We start from the raw sequence: 22,045 nt of genomic DNA, 5'->3' as shown, positions 1-22,045 counted from the left end.
GGTTACTGACCACTTACCCGTCCAGAATCCATTGCCGTTAAGGATGTGGGATGGCTCCCTCACCACTGTGCAGAGACGTCCCAGGAACGTGGAGATGTCTCTTCCTGGGGTGTGCGGGTTCCGCATGGAGACCGTGATCCTCTTCTCATCCCTCTGTATAGGACAGGATCCTAAAAAAGAATGAAAAGGGGAGTCCGGCATCGCTGCGTTCATCGCCTCCCAGTATCTCCTGCAGGCATTCACCGTGGCAAAGGTTACCAGAAAAATGCCAGTCATGAAGGTCTGGACACTCAGGGTTTCCGCCCTGGAGAAGCCCTGATCCAGAATCATCTTCTTGCAGAACACGTCGCTGGACATGTCCGGCAACCTACCATCCACCGCCTTTAGCTTCAGGGCGACCGTCTGCCGCATCCAAGGCTCCAGGGTTGGAGCCTTTTCAGGCGGCGTCCGGGCTCCCTCCGGCTGGCTGGCGTCGGAGGTAGGGGCCTCTTGGGCCGAAGAAGCCTCTGGATGAGCCTTCCTGGAGGTCCCTGGGTCCTGAGCCTTCCTGGCTGCCTTCTCTGGCTTGCTTGCCATGGCTGGTTCCTGCTTGAGTTCCCGGAGCTGGATCTTGGATTCTTCTCCGGGTGTCTTCTCCTGCTGTGTTCCTCCTCGAAGTTCCTCTGGTCTCCCCAAGTCTTCTCCGAGCCTTCGTCTTCTTGCTTCTTTCTGCCAAGCTCTTCTTCCGTCCGATCTCCCTCTTTCGGTCTCGGCTGGGCTTCGGAGCTTGTCTCCCTGATCGTATCTCGTCAAGTGTAGCTAGCTCAGTTTGTTCTGATAAGAACAGATTTTTTGATTTAACAGCATCTTTATTATCATGCACTATTCACAAAAAGGTAACAAACCGTGTACAGTGCCGCAGCCCCGTACACACAGAACTATACAATCCTTCTTACATAGCCATAGAGTACGACGCACTAAACTATACATCACACTCCTATGCTTATCCATAACACTCAAGCTGAAAGAAAAAGTTAGACAATAAATAACGACGAACCGGCGATTGGGGGATGGGGGTAGGGGAAAAGGGGGATAGGGTGGGGAAATCACAGGCCCGAAGCTTTATTGAAAGACGCACATAACGGGAAAAGGAGGGAGGGGGCATGGAAGAGGTCTAAACCTCCTCCTCGGCGCTGTCGTCCGGACTGTCCATGATGGAATAGTCTCTGAGCAGGCTGTGGATCAGCCTGCGGCAATCCTGGATAGACATCCTCTCCCTCTTCAAGATGAGCCGGTTCCTGGCGACCCAAATAGCGTCCTTAAAGCAGTTCATAAGGCGCCAAGCCTCCTGGATGGCTCCAACGGTGTGAGTCCCAGGGAAGAGTCCATAAAGTACGGAATGGTACGATAGGCTCTCTCTGGGGACGGAGTTCCTCAGGTCATCCTCCAGGGCAACCAACAGGCGCTGTGCGAAACGGCAGTCCCAAAAGGCGTGCAGCGATGTTTCCTCCACGAAGGGGCACCTTGGGCAGTACCGGGTTTTGCACAGGTTCCGGGCGTGCATGAATGACCGGACGGGCAGTCCGCCCTGTATCGCCATCCATGACAAGTCCTTGTGCCCGTTGGTCAATCCAGCCGATGACACGTTTGTCCAAACAGTCTCCAGTGTGTCGTGATGAAGTCCTGGAATGTTCTCCATTTCGTCCTTGGCTCTGATGAGTTTGTGGATAGTCTTTGGCTTCCACAAATCAGGCTTGAGTCCCTCCAGTTGGTGTTCCCTCACAAACCGAACCACGTCTCCGTAGAACCATGGCGCCGTCCAGTTGTAGGGGAAGGAGCTGTCCCACTTGTCCCAGCCTAACCGTCTCCAAATGGGGGAGCAGGAAGAAGCGAGACATGGACCCACCCGCGGAACCTCTCTTGACTCGCAGAGTTCGGCGAACGCAGTCACATACGAAGGAGGATCGCAGGAGGGTGGGGGTATCGGGTACGCCCTTCCCACCCTTGCGAGGATCCTTGTACATGATGCTCCGCTTTACTCTGTCCATCTTGGATCCCCAGACAAAACGAAACACCGTCCTGGTAATGGCCCTGCACACGGTGGCAAGGGGGGGCCAGGCCTGGGCCGTGTACTGCAGCACGGGCAGTACCTCGTTACGCAGGACCAGTGCTTTGCCCTCACAGGTGAGGCGTCTGAGGCTCCACAGACCGATCCGTTGGGTGATCTTGGTCAAGCGTTCCTCCCAGGACTTGAGGGCTGCTCCTTCCTTCCCGAACCAGACTCCAAGAACCTTGATGAAATCCGGCTGGATGCTGAAAGGGAAGGGGGCGGAAGAGGCCGGCTGCCAGTCCCCGAAGAGCATGGCTTCCGACTTCCCGCAGTTGACTTTGGCTCCCGAAGCCCGTCCGAAGGTCTCACAGGTCTGGACGAGGGTGTCGACTGAGCGCCGGTCCGCGCAGAAGACAGTCACGTCGTCCATGTAGAGCGAGCACTTGACCTCGAAGCGTTCTGGTCCTGGTGCGGTGATCCCTCTGATCTCTCCATTCCGCCGGATAGCCTCTGCAAAGAGTTCTATAACACAAACAAAAAGAAGAGGTGACAGAGGACAGCCTTGTCTGACCCCTGAGAGGACCGGGAAGGGGTCAGTCTTCCAGCCGTTCACCAACACCGAGCTGTGAATATCAAAATACATTAGTTGGACATACAAGCAAAACATGTTACCCAAACCTAACCTGTGCAGAGCTTTGCCCAGGAACTCATGGGAAACACGGTCGAAGGCCTTTTCCTGATCCAACGAGATCAGGGCTGCGTGCACCCGGCGGGCTTTGATGTACTCGACCGTGTCCCGCATGAGAGCCAGGCTGTCTGCGATGCGACGTCCGGGGATGCCGCAGGTCTGATCCGGGTGGATGATCCGTCCGATAACAGTCTTCAATCTCGTTGCCATCGTCTTGGCCAGGATCTTGTAGTCGACGTTCAGAAGGGTGATGGGACGCCAATTCTTCAGGTCGCACCTCTCTCCTTTACGCTTGTACAGGATCGTGACCATTCCTTCCCTCAGAGATGGAGGCATTCTGCCCTCCACCACCATCTCCTCATACAGCCCTAACAGGTCCGGACAGATTAGGTCTCCCAGCGCTACATAGAGCTCTGCTGGGAGGCCGTCACTGCCCGGTGTCCTGCCAGAACTAAAGGATTTGGCGGCCGAGAGCAGCTCGTCCACCGTCAGAGGAACATCCATGGCCGCCGCGTCTGCAGGGTCAAGATGGTTAGTGATACCTGACAGGAACTTATCGGCGGCCTCGGGGTCAGTAGTCTTGCGGGCGTAGAGTTCGCTGTAGAAGTCGCTGACGACCTTCATCACGTTCTCTTTCCCGCGTCGCATGTTTCCACTCTCGTCTCGTAGTTCATTCATGGGCGTGTGACCGGCGTGGAGTTTCCTGAAAAAGAACGAGTTACATTTCTCACCCTTCTCCAGGTTCTCCACTTTGGAACGGAAGACAATTCGCTCGGACTCCTCCTCGAAGTGCCTTTTCAGGCTCCTCTTAGTCTCCTCCAGCTCCTCTCTCACGTCCCAGCCGCATCGAAGAAGGTCCTGCAGGGAACGCAGCTCACGCTGGAGTCTCCTGAAGTCCCTCCTCTTCAGACACGCCTGTTGTTGACTCTTTGCCTGAAAGAAGAAACGGAACTCGAGTTTAACGTATTCCCACCAGTCAGAAACAGACTGGAAGCCCGCCTTGTAGGCCCGCCACGTGGAGTAGGCAGCTCTAAGCTCCTCCAGAATCTCACCCTTTTCCAGCAGAGAGCAGTTCAGCTTCCAGGAGCCCGGGCCAATGGGGAAGCCATGGCCCAGCACACCTTGAAAGTGAATGGCTCTGTGGTCAGAGAAGAAGCAGGGGACCATCGAGTGCCCACTCCGCCCAACCGCCCGAGAGGTAAACACAAAGTCAATCCTGGAACGCAGCGAGCCATCGGATCGGCACCATGAATAGTTCACGGATCCGTGTCCGATGGAGCCAACAACGTCCACAAGAGAGGCTTCGGTCACCATCTCAATGAGCAGTTTGGATGTGACGTCCAACTTGGCAGCCGTTCCAGAACTGCGTCCATCCTCCTCAATCGGGCAGTTGAAATCCCCGGCCATCACTACCGTCCTGGCGGTAGCGAGCTGAGGGCGCAGGGCTTGGAGGAGCTCCAGTCGATCGCTCTTCACAGGAGAAGCATACACATTGATGAACCTGACAGGTTCTCCCGCCCAGGTGCCATCCACGAGCAGTAACCTGCCGCAGACGATTTCCTGAACAGAGTCCAATGTGAAGGCGCTTCCCCTGATCAGCACGGCGACCCCCGCGGACCTACAGTCGCCCCCGCCAGACCAGTAGGATGGGCCATGGGTCCACTCCCTGGCCAGATGGTTGAAGGACCTAGAGGAGGGAAGGGAGCATTCCTGCAGGAAAAATACATCACTAGACTGAGTGTTAAGGAACGCAAAAATTGTCTGACGTCGGAACTTGTCTCTGATGCTCCTAACATTAATGGAAAAGATGTTAATGTTAGCAGTCATTGGAGGAAAGAGAAAGTTAGAGCAGGCGGTGTGCCTTAGTTACCACTCCGGTCGGGCGGTTCTTCCTCTTTGGCACCTGCTGGTAAGGGTATCTCCAGCAGACCCTCTTCTGCTAGCTGATCAAGCAGGGATGGTGCCTCAGTGGCTTCCGACTCCTCCATTTCTTCTTCGGCCACAAGGGACTCCACCATCTGCTCCAACACGTCCGGTTCTGGGAGGAGGCCATCCTCCTCTTCCTGGGGTGGGTTAAGGTCCACAATGAACAGCTTGGAAGGTTCTGCGACAGGACTATCTTCCACCTTCCTTTTCCTTTGGCCTGTACCTGAGGAGACAAGAGCTGGAAAATCCTCCTCGGTGAAAAGTGCAAGAGTGCTGAGGCCCTCTGCTCTCATGGTCTGGGGAGGGAGAGTGGGCTTTGGGGGGGGGGTGAGGAGACCAACTGAGGAGTAGGGAAATGAGGTGGAGGTAGTGGAATCCTCAGTAGGGTTGGCCGGGGGGGGAGGGGTTTGGACAGGGGTGACAGGGGGGGGGACCAGGGAGGGGGCAACAGTTTTCTTACCCTTCTTTTCCCTGGACTCCGTGGCTGCTGGGGCATCGGCTGGAGCCACGGTCGCCGGGTTCTTGGCCGCCTTGTCCTTGGCCTCTGTGGCCTTGGTCGTAGCTGCCTTGGTCGACGAGGCTGTGACTACCCGATACTGGGTCGCCGCGGCAACCCTTGCCCAGGATTTCTCCCGCTGTGGGCAGTCCTTGTAAAGGTGGTCCGCCTGTCCACATAGGTTGCAAGTCTTCTTCTTTGGGCAGTCCTTGGAGCTGTGTCCTGTCACCCGGCAAACCCTGCAGGCGTCCTCCTTGCAGGTCTTCATCGAATGCCCTTTCCCGCCACATTTCCTGCAGTTGTGTGGCATGTCCGGGCAGTAGATGAGACCAAAGGAGTTTCCCAGAGAGAATGTCGGGGGCAGGTGCTGGAGACCATCCTCGGATGCTGGTTCCCTGTAGAGTCGAACGGTTACTGACCACTTACCCGTCCAGAATCCGTTGCCGTTAAGGATGTGGGATGGCTCCCTCACCACTGTGCAGAGACGTCCCAGGAACGTGGAGATGTCTCTTCCTGGGGTGTGCGGGTTCCGCATGGAGACCGTGATCCTCTTCTCATCCCTCTGTATAGGACAGGATCCTAAAAAAGAATGAAAAGGGGAGTCCGGCATCGCTGCGTTCATCGCCTCCCAGTATCTCCTGCAGGCATTCACCGTGGCAAAGGTTACCAGAAAAATGCCAGTCATGAAGGTCTGGACACTCAGGGTTTCCGCCCTGGAGAAGCCCTGATCCAGAATCATCTTCTTGCAGAACACGTCGCTGGACATGTCCGGCAACCTACCATCCACCGCCTTTAGCTTCAGGGCGACCGTCTGCCGCATCCAAGGCTCCAGGGTTGGAGCCTTTTCAGGCGGCGTCCGGGCTCCCTCCGGCTGGCTGGCGTCGGTGGTAGGGGCCTCTTGGGCCGAAGAAGCCTCTGGATGAGCCTTCCTGGAGGTCCCTGGGTCCTGAGCCTTCTTGGCTGCCTTCTCTGGCTTGCTTGCCATGGCTGGTTCCTGCTTGAGTTCCCGGAGCTGGATCTTGGATTCTTCTCCGGGTGTCTTCTCCCGCTGTGTTCCTCCTCGAAGTTCCTCTGGTCTCCCCAAGTCTTCTCCGAGCCTTCGTCTTCTTGCTTCTTTCTGCCAAGCTCTTCTTCCGTCCGATCTCCCTCTTCCGGTCTCGGCTGGGCTTTGGAGCTCGTCTCCCTGATCGTATCTCGTCAAGTGTAGCTAGCTCAGTTTGTTCTGATAAGAACAGATACTACACTTGATCTTAGCCAAAAGGCCGAGAAGCGATAACCAGAATTGGTTTGGGCCTCGAGTGGCACCCTGGCCTATGCCGGACACATCTTAGGGAGAGAGAGCGAGAGGGAGACAAACCAACGCCTACACAAGACATTTTGTCACCCAAGCCAACCCTTGAAAAGGCTGCTTTGCAGAGCAAAAACAAGAAGAATGGTGCGTTTTGCAGCCGCCGCCCACTGCAATGAATCTGAATAACTCCTCCTTTAGGGCGCAAGCAACTCCCCTCCCCCTTGCAGTCTTTCCAATTCACGATACAAAAAGACGGACAGGACAGGTTGCCTGACTTTCCGTCACTGCCACCCTTTGCCATCCTTACCCGTAGAAAGCCCTTTCATCATCCCCAAACCCTAATCTTTTCCCTTTCCTTCCCAGCCCCCAAACCCTGCCCTCTGTACCTTTCTCACCACCCGCTTCCCTTCTCCTGTCATCCCCCTACCACCCGGGAAAAAAAGAGATTGCCCCCTCCTTCCACTAGCCCACCCTCCCATCCAAAGAACAACTTCTTCTGCGCAGCTTGTTTTCTAGGCAGCAGCGCTATTGTGATGTCATCGGGGGGCATTGTGACAAGCCGCCAGTGTTCCGTCTCTTCATGTTGTGCACAGTTCAAACGGAAAATACATCAACAGGCAGACTACAGAAAAGCTTACTATCAAAGGTTAGAGGGGGGCTTTCTCAGAGGGCTTTTTACAGTTTTTCTATTCCCAATTAGCCGTTTAAGTGTACTTATTGAAAGTAGTAATTCTTTCATAGGCCGCCCTTTCTTAGTATTTGACGTTCCTTATATTGCGGTATGAGGCTTCGCAGTAGGTTGCAAACATTCATCACCCATGACTGTCCCCAATTGAGCTCAGAAGCTCAATGTCTATCATGACCTCTCTTTTAGAATGTCCAAGAGCAAGCAAACTATTCCTCCAGGAGAGGGCGCCAACAGACTACTAAAGAGATCATCATTACTCAAAGAAAACCCCAAAAACCAATGCATGATAGGAATAAACAGGTAACTTTCTTTGGAGTGGAAGCGGAGAGATCGCACCAGATGCCAATTCTAGATCTTATCACACCTGTGGTCACTGCAGCAGCAGGTGAATCCACTTTGTCCAAAAGGGATCTATTCCATTCAATTGCAAATGATCTAGATAAGACAGAGAACTGCAGCACGGGGACATAGCCGAGTTGGTCAGGTTGAGTGGTGATGAGATTGCTATTTGGATGAATAAAGAAAGTCAAAAGTGTGAAAGATAAAAAACAAAAGGAGGAAGTGTGAAAAGTGAATGGGCCAAATTGAGGTGCATATGAAGACGTATGCTTTCTTCCAATTCATTAAATCGGGCTAATATGAATCAGGTGAATTGAGTTCTGCTTTTGGAAACTGGGTTAAGAAGGGGTGCACCGTTCCTGGAGGTACTGCAATACCAGGTCAATGCGTGGAGTGGACAGAGCAAGCTCTTTTTCCATCTCCCTGTTCTAAAAATCCATTTAATATATGGTCCCCAGATAGGGGACGTATCAGATATTAAACTGATAAGAACAGATACTACACTTGATCTTAGCCAAAAGGCCGAGAAGCGATAACCAGAATTGGTTTGGGCCTCGAGTGGCACCCTGGCCTATGCCGGACACATCTTAGGGAGAGAGAGCGAGAGGGAGACAAACCCACGCCTACACAAGACATTTTGTCACCCAAGCCAACCCTTGAAAAGGCTGCTTTGCAGAGCAAAAACAAGAAGAATGGTGCGTTTTGCAGCCGCCGCCCACTGCAATGAATCTGAATAACTCCTCCTTTAGGGCGCAAGCAACTCCCCTCCCCCTTGCAGTCTTTCCAATTCACGATACAAAAAGACGGACAGGACAGGTTGCCTGACTTTCCGTCACTGCCACCCTTTGCCATCCTTACCCGTAGAAAGCCCTTTCATCATCCCCAAACCCTAATCTTTTCCCTTTCCTTCCCAGCCCCCAAACCCTGCCCTCTGTACCTTTCTCACCACCCGCTTCCCTTCTCCTGTCATCCCCCTACCACCCGGGAAAAAAAGAGATTGCCCCCTCCTTCCACTAGCCCACCCTCCCACCCAAAGAACAACTTCTTCTGCGCAGCTTGTTTTCTAGGCAGCAGCGCTATTGTGATGTCATCGGGGGGCATTGTGACAAGCCGCCAGTGTTCCGTCTCTTCATGTTGTGCACAGTTCAAACGGAAAATACATCAACAGGCAGACTACAGAAAAGCTTACTATCAAAGGTTAGAGGGGGGCTTTCTCAGAGGGCTTTTTACAGTTTTTCTATTCCCAATTAGCCGTTTAAGTGTACTTATTGAAAGTAGTAATTCTTTCATAGGCCGCCCTTTCTTAGTATTTGACGTTCCTTATATTGCGGTATGAGGCTTCGCAGTAGGTTGCAAACATTCATCACCCATGACTGTCCCCAATTGAGCTCAGAAGCTCAATGTCTATCATGACCTCTCTTTTAGAATGTCCAAGAGCAAGCAAACTATTCCTCCAGGAGAGGGCGCCAACAGACTACTAAAGAGATCATCATTACTCAAAGAAAACCCCAAAAACCAATGCATGATAGGAATAAACAGGTAACTTTCTTTGGAGTGGAAGCGGAGAGATCGCACCAGATGCCAATTCTAGATCTTATCACACCTGTGGTCACTGCAGCAGCAGGTGAATCCACTTTGTCCAAAAGGGATCTATTCCATTCAATTGCAAATGATCTAGATAAGACAGAGAACTGCAGCACGGGGACATAGCCGAGTTGGTCAGGTTGAGTGGTGATGAGTTTGCTATTTGGATGAATAAAGAAAGTCAAAAGTGTGAAAGATAAAAAACAAAAGGAGGAAGTGTGAAAAGTGAATGGGCCAAATTGAGGTGCATATGAAGACGTATGCTTTCTTCCAATTCATTAAATCGGGCTAATATGAATCAGGTGAATTGAGTTCTGCTTTTGGAAACTGGGTTAAGAAGGGGTGCACCGTTCCTGGAGGTACTGCAATACCAGGTCAATGCGTGGAGTGGACAGAGCAAGCTCTTTTTCCATCTCCCTGTTCTAAAAATCCATTTAATATATGGTCCCCAGATAGGGGACGTATCAGATATTAAACTGATAAGAACAGATACTACACTTGATCTTAGCCAAAAGGCCGAGAAGCGATAACCAGAATTGGTTTGGGCCTCGAGTGGCACCCTGGCCTATGCCGGACACATCTTAGGGAGAGAGAGCGAGAGGGAGACAAACCCACGCCTACACAAGACATTTTGTCACCCAAGCCAACCCTTGAAAAGGCTGCTTTGCAGAGCAAAAACAAGAAGAATGGTGCGTTTTGCAGCCGCCGCCCACTGCAATGAATCTGAATAACTCCTCCTTTAGGGCGCAAGCAACTCCCCTCCCCCTTGCAGTCTTTCCAATTCACGATACAAAAAGACGGACAGGACAGGTTGCCTGACTTTCCGTCACTGCCACCCTTTGCCATCCTTACCCGTAGAAAGCCCTTTCATCATCCCCAAACCCTAATCTTTTCCCTTTCCTTCCCAGCCCCCAAACCCTGCCCTCTGTACCTTTCTCACCACCCGCTTCCCTTCTCCTGTCATCCCCCTACCACCCGGGAAAAAAAGAGATTGCCCCCTCCTTCCACTAGCCCACCCTCCCACCCAAAGAACAACTTCTTCTGCGCAGCTTGTTTTCTAGGCAGCAGCGCTATTGTGATGTCATCGGGGGGCATTGTGACAAGCCGCCAGTGTTCCGTCTCTTCATGTTGTGCACAGTTCAAACGGAAAATACATCAACAGGCAGACTACAGAAAAGCTTACTATCAAAGGTTAGAGGGGGGCTTTCTCAGAGGGCTTTTTACAGTTTTTCTATTCCCAATTAGCCGTTTAAGTGTACTTATTGAAAGTAGTAATTCTTTCATAGGCCGCCCTTTCTTAGTATTTGACGTTCCTTATATTGCGGTATGAGGCTTCGCAGTAGGTTGCAAACATTCATCACCCATGACTGTCCCCAATTGAGCTCAGAAGCTCAATGTCTATCATGACCTCTCTTTTAGAATGTCCAAGAGCAAGCAAACTATTCCTCCAGGAGAGGGCGCCAACAGACTACTAAAGAGATCATCATTACTCAAAGAAAACCCCAAAAACCAATGCATGATAGGAATAAACAGGTAACTTTCTTTGGAGTGGAAGCGGAGAGATCGCACCAGATGCCAATTCTAGATCTTATCACACCTGTGGTCACTGCAGCAGCAGGTGAATCCACTTTGTCCAAAAGGGATCTATTCCATTCAATTGCAAATGATCTAGATAAGACAGAGAACTGCAGCACGGGGACATAGCCGAGTTGGTCAGGTTGAGTGGTGATGAGTTTGCTATTTGGATGAATAAAGAAAGTCAAAAGTGTGAAAGATAAAAAACAAAAGGAGGAAGTGTGAAAAGTGAATGGGCCAAATTGAGGTGCATATGAAGACGTATGCTTTCTTCCAATTCATTAAATCGGGCTAATATGAATCAGGTGAATTGAGTTCTGCTTTTGGAAACTGGGTTAAGAAGGGGTGCACCGTTCCTGGAGGTACTGCAATACCAGGTCAATGCGTGGAGTGGACAGAGCAAGCTCTTTTTCCATCTCCCTGTTCTAAAAATCCATTTAATATATGGTCCCCAGATAGGGGACGTATCAGATATTAAACTGATAAGAACAGATACTACACTTGATCTTAGCCAAAAGGCCGAGAAGCGATAACCAGAATTGGTTTGGGCCTCGAGTGGCACCCTGGCCTATGCCGGACACATCTTAGGGAGAGAGAGCGAGAGGGAGACAAACCCACGCCTACACAAGACATTTTGTCACCCAAGCCAACCCTTGAAAAGGCTGCTTTGCAGAGCAAAAACAAGAAGAATGGTGCGTTTTGCAGCCGCCGCCCACTGCAATGAATCTGAATAACTCCTCCTTTAGGGCGCAAGCAACTCCCCTCCCCCTTGCAGTCTTTCCAATTCACGATACAAAAAGACGGACAGGACAGGTTGCCTGACTTTCCGTCACTGCCACCCTTTGCCATCCTTACCCGTAGAAAGCCCTTTCATCATCCCCAAACCCTAATCTTTTCCCTTTCCTTCCCAGCCCCCAAACCCTGCCCTCTGTACCTTTCTCACCACCCGCTTCCCTTCTCCTGTCATCCCCCTACCACCCGGGAAAAAAAGAGATTGCCCCCTCCTTCCACTAGCCCACCCTCCCACCCAAAGAACAACTTCTTCTGCGCAGCTTGTTTTCTAGGCAGCAGCGCTATTGTGATGTCATCGGGGGGCATTGTGACAAGCCGCCAGTGTTCCGTCTCTTCATGTTGTGCACAGTTCAAACGGAAAATACATCAACAGGCAGACTACAGAAAAGCTTACTATCAAAGGTTAGAGGGGGGCTTTCTCAGAGGGCTTTTTACAGTTTTTCTATTCCCAATTAGCCGTTTAAGTGTACTTATTGAAAGTAGTAATTCTTTCATAGGCCGCCCTTTCTTAGTATTTGACGTTCCTTATATTGCGGTATGAGGCTTCGCAGTAGGTTGCAAACATTCATCACCCATGACTGTCCCCAATTGAGCTCAGAAGCTCAATGTCTATCATGACCTCTCTTTTAGAATGTCCAAGAGCAAGCAAACTATTCCTCCAGGAGAGGGCGCCAACAGACTACTAAAGAGATCATCATTACTCAAAGAAAACCCCAAAAACCAATGCATGATAGGAATAAACAGGTAACTTTCTTTGGAGTGGAAGCGGAGAGATCGCACCAGATGCCAATTCTAGATCTTATCACACCTGTGGTCACTGCAGCAGCAGGTGAATCCACTTTGTCCAAAAGGGATCTATTCCATTCAATTGCAAATGATCTAGATAAGACAGAGAACTGCAGCACGGGGACATAGCCGAGTTGGTCAGGTTGAGTGGTGATGAGTTTGCTATTTGGATGAATAAAGAAAGTCAAAAGTGTGAAAGATAAAAAACAAAAGGAGGAAGTGTGAAAAGTGAATGGGCCAAATTGAGGTGCATATGAAGACGTATGCTTTCTTCCAATTCATTAAATCGGGCTAATATGAATCAGGTGAATTGAGTTCTGCTTTTGGAAACTGGGTTAAGAAGGGGTGCACCGTTCCTGGAGGTACTGCAATACCAGGTCAATGCGTGGAGTGGACAGAGCAAGCTCTTTTTCCATCTCCCTGTTCTAAAAATCCATTTAATATATGGTCCCCAGATAGGGGACGTATCAGATATTAAACTGATAAGAACAGATACTACACTTGATCTTAGCCAAAAGGCCGAGAAGCGATAACCAGAATTGGTTTGGGCCTCGAGTGGCACCCTGGCCTATGCCGGACACATCTTAGGGAGAGAGAGCGAGAGGGAGACAAACCCACGCCTACACAAGACATTTTGTCACCCAAGCCAACCCTTGAAAAGGCTGCTTTGCAGAGCAAAAACAAGAAGAATGGTGCGTTTTGCAGCCGCCGCCCACTGCAATGAATCTGAATAACTCCTCCTTTAGGGCGCAAGCAACTCCCCTCCCCCTTGCAGTCTTTCCAATTCACGATACAAAAAGACGGACAGGACAGGTTGCCTGACTTTCCGTCACTGCCACCCTTTGCCATCCTTACCCGTAGAAAGCCCTTTCATCATCCCCAAACCCTAATCTTTTCCCTTTCCTTCCCAGCCCCCAAACCCTGCCCTCTGTACCTTTCTCACCACCCGCTTCCCTTCTCCTGTCATCCCCCTACCACCCGGGAAAAAAAGAGATTGCCCCCTCCTTCCACTAGCCCACCCTCCCACCCAAAGAACAACTTCTTCTGCGCAGCTTGTTTTCTAGGCAGCAGCGCTATTGTGATGTCATCGGGGGGCATTGTGACAAGCCGCCAGTGTTCCGTCTCTTCATGTTGTGCACAGTTCAAACGGAAAATACATCAACAGGCAGACTACAGAAAAGCTTACTATCAAAGGTTAGAGGGGGGCTTTCTCAGAGGGCTTTTTACAGTTTTTCTATTCCCAATTAGCCGTTTAAGTGTACTTATTGAAAGTAGTAATTCTTTCATAGGCCGCCCTTTCTTAGTATTTGACGTTCCTTATATTGCGGTATGAGGCTTCGCAGTAGGTTGCAAACATTCATCACCCATGACTGTCCCCAATTGAGCTCAGAAGCTCAATGTCTATCATGACCTCTCTTTTAGAATGTCCAAGAGCAAGCAAACTATTCCTCCAGGAGAGGGCGCCAACAGACTACTAAAGAGATCATCATTACTCAAAGAAAACCCCAAAAACCAATGCATGATAGGAATAAACAGGTAACTTTCTTTGGAGTGGAAGCGGAGAGATCGCACCAGATGCCAATTCTAGATCTTATCACACCTGTGGTCACTGCAGCAGCAGGTGAATCCACTTTGTCCAAAAGGGATCTATTCCATTCAATTGCAAATGATCTAGATAAGACAGAGAACTGCAGCACGGGGACATAGCCGAGTTGGTCAGGTTGAGTGGTGATGAGTTTGCTATTTGGATGAATAAAGAAAGTCAAAAGTGTGAAAGATAAAAAACAAAAGGAGGAAGTGTGAAAAGTGAATGGGCCAAATTGAGGTGCATATGAAGACGTATGCTTTCTTCCAATTCATTAAATCGGGCTAATATGAATCAGGTGAATTGAGTTCTGCTTTTGGAAACTGGGTTAAGAAGGGGTGCACCGTTCCTGGAGGTACTGCAATACCAGGTCAATGCGTGGAGTGGACAGAGCAAGCTCTTTTTCCATCTCCCTGTTCTAAAAATCCATTTAATATATGGTCCCCAGATAGGGGACGTATCAGATATTAAACTGATAAGAACAGATACTACACTTGATCTTAGCCAAAAGGCCGAGAAGCGATAACCAGAATTGGTTTGGGCCTCGAGTGGCACCCTGGCCTATGCCGGACACATCTTAGGGAGAGAGAGCGAGAGGGAGACAAACCCACGCCTACACAAGACATTTTGTCACCCAAGCCAACCCTTGAAAAGGCTGCTTTGCAGAGCAAAAACAAGAAGAATGGTGCGTTTTGCAGCCGCCGCCCACTGCAATGAATCTGAATAACTCCTCCTTTAGGGCGCAAGCAACTCCCCTCCCCCTTGCAGTCTTTCCAATTCACGATACAAAAAGACGGACAGGACAGGTTGCCTGACTTTCCGTCACTGCCACCCTTTGCCATCCTTACCCGTAGAAAGCCCTTTCATCATCCCCAAACCCTAATCTTTTCCCTTTCCTTCCCAGCCCCCAAACCCTGCCCTCTGTACCTTTCTCACCACCCGCTTCCCTTCTCCTGTCATCCCCCTACCACCCGGGAAAAAAAGAGATTGCCCCCTCCTTCCACTAGCCCACCCTCCCACCCAAAGAACAACTTCTTCTGCGCAGCTTGTTTTCTAGGCAGCAGCGCTATTGTGATGTCATCGGGGGGCATTGTGACAAGCCGCCAGTGTTCCGTCTCTTCATGTTGTGCACAGTTCAAACGGAAAATACATCAACAGGCAGACTACAGAAAAGCTTACTATCAAAGGTTAGAGGGGGGCTTTCTCAGAGGGCTTTTTACAGTTTTTCTATTCCCAATTAGCCGTTTAAGTGTACTTATTGAAAGTAGTAATTCTTTCATAGGCCGCCCTTTCTTAGTATTTGACGTTCCTTATATTGCGGTATGAGGCTTCGCAGTAGGTTGCAAACATTCATCACCCATGACTGTCCCCAATTGAGCTCAGAAGCTCAATGTCTATCATGACCTCTCTTTTAGAATGTCCAAGAGCAAGCAAACTATTCCTCCAGGAGAGGGCGCCAACAGACTACTAAAGAGATCATCATTACTCAAAGAAAACCCCAAAAACCAATGCATGATAGGAATAAACAGGTAACTTTCTTTGGAGTGGAAGCGGAGAGATCGCACCAGATGCCAATTCTAGATCTTATCACACCTGTGGTCACTGCAGCAGCAGGTGAATCCACTTTGTCCAAAAGGGATCTATTCCATTCAATTGCAAATGATCTAGATAAGACAGAGAACTGCAGCACGGGGACATAGCCGAGTTGGTCAGGTTGAGTGGTGATGAGTTTGCTATTTGGATGAATAAAGAAAGTCAAAAGTGTGAAAGATAAAAAACAAAAGGAGGAAGTGTGAAAAGTGAATGGGCCAAATTGAGGTGCATATGAAGACGTATGCTTTCTTCCAATTCATTAAATCGGGCTAATATGAATCAGGTGAATTGAGTTCTGCTTTTGGAAACTGGGTTAAGAAGGGGTGCACCGTTCCTGGAGGTACTGCAATACCAGGTCAATGCGTGGAGTGGACAGAGCAAGCTCTTTTTCCATCTCCCTGTTCTAAAAATCCATTTAATATATGGTCCCCAGATAGGGGACGTATCAGATATTAAACTGATAAGAACAGATACTACACTTGATCTTAGCCAAAAGGCCGAGAAGCGATAACCAGAATTGGTTTGGGCCTCGAGTGGCACCCTGGCCTATGCCGGACACATCTTAGGGAGAGAGAGCGAGAGGGAGACAAACCCACGCCTACACAAGACATTTTGTCACCCAAGCCAACCCTTGAAAAGGCTGCTTTGCAGAGCAAAAACAAGAAGAATGGTGCGTTTTGCAGCCGCCGCCCACTGCAATGAATCTGAATAACTCCTCCTTTAGGGCGCAAGCAACTCCCCTCCCCCTTGCAGTCTTTCCAATTCACGATACAAAAAGACGGACAGGACAGGTTGCCTGACTTTCCGTCACTGCCACCCTTTGCCATCCTTACCCGTAGAAAGCCCTTTCATCATCCCCAAACCCTAATCTTTTCCCTTTCCTTCCCAGCCCCCAAACCCTGCCCTCTGTACCTTTCTCACCACCCGCTTCCCTTCTCCTGTCATCCCCCTACCACCCGGGAAAAAAAGAGATTGCCCCCTCCTTCCACTAGCCCACCCTCCCACCCAAAGAACAACTTCTTCTGCGCAGCTTGTTTTCTAGGCAGCAGCGCTATTGTGATGTCATCGGGGGGCATTGTGACAAGCCGCCAGTGTTCCGTCTCTTCATGTTGTGCACAGTTCAAACGGAAAATACATCAACAGGCAGACTACAGAAAAGCTTACTATCAAAGGTTAGAGGGGGGCTTTCTCAGAGGGCTTTTTACAGTTTTTCTATTCCCAATTAGCCGTTTAAGTGTACTTATTGAAAGTAGTAATTCTTTCATAGGCCGCCCTTTCTTAGTATTTGACGTTCCTTATATTGCGGTATGAGGCTTCGCAGTAGGTTGCAAACATTCATCACCCATGACTGTCCCCAATTGAGCTCAGAAGCTCAATGTCTATCATGACCTCTCTTTTAGAATGTCCAAGAGCAAGCAAACTATTCCTCCAGGAGAGGGCGCCAACAGACTACTAAAGAGATCATCATTACTCAAAGAAAACCCCAAAAACCAATGCATGATAGGAATAAACAGGTAACTTTCTTTGGAGTGGAAGCGGAGAGATCGCACCAGATGCCAATTCTAGATCTTATCACACCTGTGGTCACTGCAGCAGCAGGTGAATCCACTTTGTCCAAAAGGGATCTATTCCATTCAATTGCAAATGATCTAGATAAGACAGAGAACTGCAGCACGGGGACATAGCCGAGTTGGTCAGGTTGAGTGGTGATGAGTTTGCTATTTGGATGAATAAAGAAAGTCAAAAGTGTGAAAGATAAAAAACAAAAGGAGGAAGTGTGAAAAGTGAATGGGCCAAATTGAGGTGCATATGAAGACGTATGCTTTCTTCCAATTCATTAAATCGGGCTAATATGAATCAGGTGAATTGAGTTCTGCTTTTGGAAACTGGGTTAAGAAGGGGTGCACCGTTCCTGGAGGTACTGCAATACCAGGTCAATGCGTGGAGTGGACAGAGCAAGCTCTTTTTCCATCTCCCTGTTCTAAAAATCCATTTAATATATGGTCCCCAGATAGGGGACGTATCAGATATTAAACTGATAAGAACAGATACTACACTTGATCTTAGCCAAAAGGCCGAGAAGCGATAACCAGAATTGGTTTGGGCCTCGAGTGGCACCCTGGCCTATGCCGGACACATCTTAGGGAGAGAGAGCGAGAGGGAGACAAACCCACGCCTACACAAGACATTTTGTCACCCAAGCCAACCCTTGAAAAGGCTGCTTTGCAGAGCAAAAACAAGAAGAATGGTGCGTTTTGCAGCCGCCGCCCACTGCAATGAATCTGAATAACTCCTCCTTTAGGGCGCAAGCAACTCCCCTCCCCCTTGCAGTCTTTCCAATTCACGATACAAAAAGACGGACAGGACAGGTTGCCTGACTTTCCGTCACTGCCACCCTTTGCCATCCTTACCCGTAGAAAGCCCTTTCATCATCCCCAAACCCTAATCTTTTCCCTTTCCTTCCCAGCCCCCAAACCCTGCCCTCTGTACCTTTCTCACCACCCGCTTCCCTTCTCCTGTCATCCCCCTACCACCTGGGAAAAAAAGAGATTGCCCCCTCCTTCCACTAGCCCACCCTCCCACCCAAAGAACAACTTCTTCTGCGCAGCTTGTTTTCTAGGCAGCAGCGCTATTGTGATGTCATCGGGGGGCATTGTGACAAGCCGCCAGTGTTCCGTCTCTTCATGTTGTGCACAGTTCAAACGGAAAATACATCAACAGGCAGACTACAGAAAAGCTTACTATCAAAGGTTAGAGGGGGGCTTTCTCAGAGGGCTTTTTACAGTTTTTCTATTCCCAATTAGCCGTTTAAGTGTACTTATTGAAAGTAGTAATTCTTTCATAGGCCGCCCTTTCTTAGTATTTGACGTTCCTTATATTGCGGTATGAGGCTTCGCAGTAGGTTGCAAACATTCATCACCCATGACTGTCCCCAATTGAGCTCAGAAGCTCAATGTCTATCATGACCTCTCTTTTAGAATGTCCAAGAGCAAGCAAACTATTCCTCCAGGAGAGGGCGCCAACAGACTACTAAAGAGATCATCATTACTCAAAGAAAACCCCAAAAACCAATGCATGATAGGAATAAACAGGTAACTTTCTTTGGAGTGGAAGCGGAGAGATCGCACCAGATGCCAATTCTAGATCTTATCACACCTGTGGTCACTGCAGCAGCAGGTGAATCCACTTTGTCCAAAAGGGATCTATTCCATTCAATTGCAAATGATCTAGATAAGACAGAGAACTGCAGCACGGGGACATAGCCGAGTTGGTCAGGTTGAGTGGTGATGAGTTTGCTATTTGGATGAATAAAGAAAGTCAAAAGTGTGAAAGATAAAAAACAAAAGGAGGAAGTGTGAAAAGTGAATGGGCCAAATTGAGGTGCATATGAAGACGTATGCTTTCTTCCAATTCATTAAATCGGGCTAATATGAATCAGGTGAATTGAGTTCTGCTTTTGGAAACTGGGTTAAGAAGGGGTGCACCGTTCCTGGAGGTACTGCAATACCAGGTCAATGCGTGGAGTGGACAGAGCAAGCTCTTTTTCCATCTCCCTGTTCTAAAAATCCATTTAATATATGGTCCCCAGATAGGGGACGTATCAGATATTAAACTGATAAGAACAGATACTACACTTGATCTTAGCCAAAAGGCCGAGAAGCGATAACCAGAATTGGTTTGGGCCTCGAGTGGCACCCTGGCCTATGCCGGACACATCTTAGGGAGAGAGAGCGAGAGGGAGACAAACCCACGCCTACACAAGACATTTTGTCACCCAAGCCAACCCTTGAAAAGGCTGCTTTGCAGAGCAAAAACAAGAAGAATGGTGCGTTTTGCAGCCGCCGCCCACTGCAATGAATCTGAATAACTCCTCCTTTAGGGCGCAAGCAACTCCCCTCCCCCTTGCAGTCTTTCCAATTCACGATACAAAAAGACGGACAGGACAGGTTGCCTGACTTTCCGTCACTGCCACCCTTTGCCATCCTTACCCGTAGAAAGCCCTTTCATCATCCCCAAACCCTAATCTTTTCCCTTTCCTTCCCAGCCCCCAAACCCTGCCCTCTGTACCTTTCTCACCACCCGCTTCCCTTCTCCTGTCATCCCCCTACCACCCGGGAAAAAAAGAGATTGCCCCCTCCTTCCACTAGCCCACCCTCCCACCCAAAGAACAACTTCTTCTGCGCAGCTTGTTTTCTAGGCAGCAGCGCTATTGTGATGTCATCGGGGGGCATTGTGACAAGCCGCCAGTGTTCCGTCTCTTCATGTTGTGCACAGTTCAAACGGAAAATACATCAACAGGCAGACTACAGAAAAGCTTACTATCAAAGGTTAGAGGGGGGCTTTCTCAGAGGGCTTTTTACAGTTTTTCTATTCCCAATTAGCCGTTTAAGTGTACTTATTGAAAGTAGTAATTCTTTCATAGGCCGCCCTTTCTTAGTATTTGACGTTCCTTATATTGCGGTATGAGGCTTCGCAGTAGGTTGCAAACATTCATCACCCATGACTGTCCCCAATTGAGCTCAGAAGCTCAATGTCTATCATGACCTCTCTTTTAGAATGTCCAAGAGCAAGCAAACTATTCCTCCAGGAGAGGGCGCCAACAGACTACTAAAGAGATCATCATTACTCAAAGAAAACCCCAAAAACCAATGCATGATAGGAATAAACAGGTAACTTTCTTTGGAGTGGAAGCGGAGAGATCGCACCAGATGCCAATTCTAGATCTTATCACACCTGTGGTCACTGCAGCAGCAGGTGAATCCACTTTGTCCAAAAGGGATCTATTCCATTCAATTGCAAATGATCTAGATAAGACAGAGAACTGCAGCACGGGGACATAGCCGAGTTGGTCAGGTTGAGTGGTGATGAGTTTGCTATTTGGATGAATAAAGAAAGTCAAAAGTGTGAAAGATAAAAAACAAAAGGAGGAAGTGTGAAAAGTGAATGGGCCAAATTGAGGTGCATATGAAGACGTATGCTTTCTTCCAATTCATTAAATCGGGCTAATATGAATCAGGTGAATTGAGTTCTGCTTTTGGAAACTGGGTTAAGAAGGGGTGCACCGTTCCTGGAGGTACTGCAATACCAGGTCAATGCGTGGAGTGGACAGAGCAAGCTCTTTTTCCATCTCCCTGTTCTAAAAATCCATTTAATATATGGTCCCCAGATAGGGGACGTATCAGATATTAAACTGATAAGAACAGATACTACACTTGATCTTAGCCAAAAGGCCGAGAAGCGATAACCAGAATTGGTTTGGGCCTCGAGTGGCACCCTGGCCTATGCCGGACACATCTTAGGGAGAGAGAGCGAGAGGGAGACAAACCCACGCCTACACAAGACATTTTGTCACCCAAGCCAACCCTTGAAAAGGCTGCTTTGCAGAGCAAAAACAAGAAGAATGGTGCGTTTTGCAGCCGCCGCCCACTGCAATGAATCTGAATAACTCCTCCTTTAGGGCGCAAGCAACTCCCCTCCCCCTTGCAGTCTTTCCAATTCACGATACAAAAAGACGGACAGGACAGGTTGCCTGACTTTCCGTCACTGCCACCCTTTGCCATCCTTACCCGTAGAAAGCCCTTTCATCATCCCCAAACCCTAATCTTTTCCCTTTCCTTCCCAGCCCCCAAACCCTGCCCTCTGTACCTTTCTCACCACCCGCTTCCCTTCTCCTGTCATCCCCCTACCACCCGGGAAAAAAAGAGATTGCCCCCTCCTTCCACTAGCCCACCCTCCCACCCAAAGAACAACTTCTTCTGCGCAGCTTGTTTTCTAGGCAGCAGCGCTATTGTGATGTCATCGGGGGGCATTGTGACAAGCCGCCAGTGTTCCGTCTCTTCATGTTGTGCACAGTTCAAACGGAAAATACATCAACAGGCAGACTACAGAAAAGCTTACTATCAAAGGTTAGAGGGGGGCTTTCTCAGAGGGCTTTTTACAGTTTTTCTATTCCCAATTAGCCGTTTAAGTGTACTTATTGAAAGTAGTAATTCTTTCATAGGCCGCCCTTTCTTAGTATTTGACGTTCCTTATATTGCGGTATGAGGCTTCGCAGTAGGTTGCAAACATTCATCACCCATGACTGTCCCCAATTGAGCTCAGAAGCTCAATGTCTATCATGACCTCTCTTTTAGAATGTCCAAGAGCAAGCAAACTATTCCTCCAGGAGAGGGCGCCAACAGACTACTAAAGAGATCATCATTACTCAAAGAAAACCCCAAAAACCAATGCATGATAGGAATAAACAGGTAACTTTCTTTGGAGTGGAAGCGGAGAGATCGCACCAGATGCCAATTCTAGATCTTATCACACCTGTGGTCACTGCAGCAGCAGGTGAATCCACTTTGTCCAAAAGGGATCTATTCCATTCAATTGCAAATGATCTAGATAAGACAGAGAACTGCAGCACGGGGACATAGCCGAGTTGGTCAGGTTGAGTGGTGATGAGTTTGCTATTTGGATGAATAAAGAAAGTCAAAAGTGTGAAAGATAAAAAACAAAAGGAGGAAGTGTGAAAAGTGAATGGGCCAAATTGAGGTGCATATGAAGACGTATGCTTTCTTCCAATTCATTAAATCGGGCTAATATGAATCAGGTGAATTGAGTTCTGCTTTTGGAAACTGGGTTAAGAAGGGGTGCACCGTTCCTGGAGGTACTGCAATACCAGGTCAAT

At 49.2% G+C, this 22,045-nt stretch overlaps 9 non-coding genes and 1 pseudogene across 9 annotated transcripts; all 10 read right to left on the bottom strand.

Annotated features, from left to right (window-relative positions):
* Positions 1-6,308: 6,308 nt before the first annotated feature.
* On the bottom strand, positions 6,309-6,413 carry LOC142282904 (U2 spliceosomal RNA; annotated as a pseudogene).
* A 1,387-nt stretch (positions 6,414-7,800) lies between these two features.
* Positions 7,801-7,991, bottom strand: LOC142282861 (U2 spliceosomal RNA). Its single transcript, XR_012744653.1, has one exon. It is a non-coding gene; the product is annotated as a U2 spliceosomal RNA (small nuclear RNA).
* Positions 7,992-9,378: 1,387 nt separating this feature from the next.
* LOC142282850 (U2 spliceosomal RNA) lies at positions 9,379-9,569 on the bottom strand. Its single transcript, XR_012744642.1, has one exon. It is a non-coding gene; the product is annotated as a U2 spliceosomal RNA (small nuclear RNA).
* Positions 9,570-10,956: 1,387 nt separating this feature from the next.
* Positions 10,957-11,147, bottom strand: LOC142282839 (U2 spliceosomal RNA). Its single transcript, XR_012744631.1, has one exon. It is a non-coding gene; the product is annotated as a U2 spliceosomal RNA (small nuclear RNA).
* A 1,387-nt stretch (positions 11,148-12,534) lies between these two features.
* LOC142282827 (U2 spliceosomal RNA) lies at positions 12,535-12,725 on the bottom strand. Its single transcript, XR_012744620.1, has one exon. It is a non-coding gene; the product is annotated as a U2 spliceosomal RNA (small nuclear RNA).
* A 1,387-nt stretch (positions 12,726-14,112) lies between these two features.
* LOC142282949 (U2 spliceosomal RNA) lies at positions 14,113-14,303 on the bottom strand. The gene has a single exon (XR_012744727.1). It is a non-coding gene; the product is annotated as a U2 spliceosomal RNA (small nuclear RNA).
* A 1,387-nt stretch (positions 14,304-15,690) lies between these two features.
* Positions 15,691-15,881, bottom strand: LOC142282937 (U2 spliceosomal RNA). Its single transcript, XR_012744716.1, has one exon. It is a non-coding gene; the product is annotated as a U2 spliceosomal RNA (small nuclear RNA).
* Positions 15,882-17,268: 1,387 nt separating this feature from the next.
* Positions 17,269-17,459, bottom strand: LOC142282925 (U2 spliceosomal RNA). Its single transcript, XR_012744705.1, has one exon. It is a non-coding gene; the product is annotated as a U2 spliceosomal RNA (small nuclear RNA).
* A 1,387-nt stretch (positions 17,460-18,846) lies between these two features.
* On the bottom strand, positions 18,847-19,037 carry LOC142282914 (U2 spliceosomal RNA). The gene has a single exon (XR_012744694.1). It is a non-coding gene; the product is annotated as a U2 spliceosomal RNA (small nuclear RNA).
* A 1,387-nt stretch (positions 19,038-20,424) lies between these two features.
* LOC142282820 (U2 spliceosomal RNA) lies at positions 20,425-20,615 on the bottom strand. Its single transcript, XR_012744614.1, has one exon. It is a non-coding gene; the product is annotated as a U2 spliceosomal RNA (small nuclear RNA).
* Between the last annotated feature and the right edge of the window lie 1,430 nt (positions 20,616-22,045).

The sequence above is a fragment of the Anomaloglossus baeobatrachus genome, unplaced genomic scaffold (assembly GCF_048569485.1).
Source record: "Anomaloglossus baeobatrachus isolate aAnoBae1 unplaced genomic scaffold, aAnoBae1.hap1 Scaffold_523, whole genome shotgun sequence".
Taxonomy (NCBI): Eukaryota; Metazoa; Chordata; class Amphibia; order Anura; family Aromobatidae; genus Anomaloglossus; species Anomaloglossus baeobatrachus.
This window is presented reverse-complemented; position numbering and strand designations above follow the sequence as displayed.